This window comes from Pleurodeles waltl, chromosome 6 (assembly GCF_031143425.1).
Source record: "Pleurodeles waltl isolate 20211129_DDA chromosome 6, aPleWal1.hap1.20221129, whole genome shotgun sequence".
Classification (NCBI taxonomy): Eukaryota; Metazoa; Chordata; class Amphibia; order Caudata; family Salamandridae; genus Pleurodeles; species Pleurodeles waltl.
In genome coordinates, this window is record NC_090445.1 from 80,124,132 (window position 1) to 80,125,719 (window position 1,588).

General features: G+C 52.4%; 2 non-coding genes across 2 annotated transcripts; both read left to right on the plus strand.

The window, feature by feature from the left end:
* The first annotated feature begins 256 nt into the window (after nt 1-256).
* Nucleotides 257-329, plus strand: TRNAK-CUU (transfer RNA lysine (anticodon CUU)). The gene has a single exon. It is a non-coding gene; the product is annotated as a tRNA-Lys (tRNA).
* Nucleotides 330-1,072: 743 nt separating this feature from the next.
* TRNAK-CUU (transfer RNA lysine (anticodon CUU)) lies at nt 1,073-1,145 on the plus strand. The gene has a single exon. It is a non-coding gene; the product is annotated as a tRNA-Lys (tRNA).
* Nucleotides 1,146-1,588: the final 443 nt, after the last annotated feature.

The window sequence follows — 1,588 nt, forward strand, 5'->3', positions numbered from 1 at the left end:
GGGGGGGGCGCGCTCGCGAGTGCTAAAATCCACGGGTTAGGGGGCGCAAATTACTTGCCTTGCCCCGGGTGCTGACAACCCACGCTACGCCACTGGGGACATAAGACTGGGGTAGAGCGAGAGATGGAGAAAGAGAAAGGTGCCTGTGTCGAGTCAGCAGCAGAGAAAATGAAACAAAGGGGCCTCCTGGGCTAACCACACACTACTTCCTCACAACGAACACACAGAGGGTGTGTGAAATGACATAGACACAGCAGCCCGGCTAGCTCAGTCGGTAGAGCATGAGACTCTTAATCTCAGGGTCGTGGGTTTGAGCCCCACGTTGGGCGTGTTGCTTTTTAAAGGCTTCTCCATTTTCGGGTTTAACATTAACTCTCACCTTTTTCAGATATTTCGCGGAGGCTTAAAACTACACACACACACACACATCCTGCAGTTTGCCTCACGATTCCCACAGGACTCCACACAACGCACCACTTCCCGCCCTGGGAGGCGCCGCTGGGAGCGGTCCTAGGCCAAGCCTTTCCTGCGCCCTTTCCTAGCCTGAGCTGCCCGTGCTTACAGCGAGCTCGGAGTCTGCTCCGGTCCGTCCTGTCCCCCCCATCCTTTCAAAAAGAGGAGTTTAAGGTCTCATCCCGCTGGTGTTATGATTAAAGTAGGTATGAAAACTACTTTATGTCGGCAGAGGTATTTGATCACGGGACTGGGGAAGATACTGCTCTTAAATGTGGCACCTTACACCACTCGACTATTCCAGCATCCTCCGGAACACAGTTCTGGAGGCTGACTGCCATCTCGCGAAACAGGGAGAGTTCACACTTTTCTCTACTGGACATTTAAGTATGTGCACAGAGACAAGTTGAGAGGACAGATGCATGTATGTACCAGATTGAGCTCCAGAGAGACTGATGGGGACATAAGACTGGGGTAGAGCGAGAGATGGAGAAAGAGAAAGGTGCCTGTGTCGAGTCAGCAGCAGAGAAAATGAAACAAAGGGGCCTCCTGGGTTAACCACACACTACTGCCTCACAAAGAACACACAGAGGGTGTGTGAAATGACATAGGCACAGCAGCCCGGCTAGCTCAGTTGGTAGAGCATGAGACTCTTAATCTCAGGGTCATGGGTTCGAGCCCCACGTTGGGCGTGATGCTTTTTAAAGGCTTCTCCATTTTCGGGTTTAACATTAACTCTCACCTTTTTCAGATATTTTGCTGAGGCTTAAAACTACACACACACACATCCTGCAGTTTGCCTCACGATTCCCACAGGACTCCACACAACGCAGCACTTCCCGCCCTGGTAGGCGCCGCTGGGAGCGGTCCTAGGCGGAGCCTTTCCTGCGCCCTTTCCTAGCCTGAGCCGCCCATGCTTACAGCAAGCTCGGAGTCCGCTCGGGTCCATCCTGTCCCCCCCCATCCTTTCAAAAAGAGGAGTTTAAGGTCTCATCCTCGCTGGTGTTATGTTTAAAGTAGGTATGAAAACTACTTTATGTCGGCAGAGGTATTTGATCACAGGACTGGGGAAGATACTGCTCTTGAATGTGGCACCTTACACCGCTCGGCCATTCCGGCATCCTCTGGAACACAG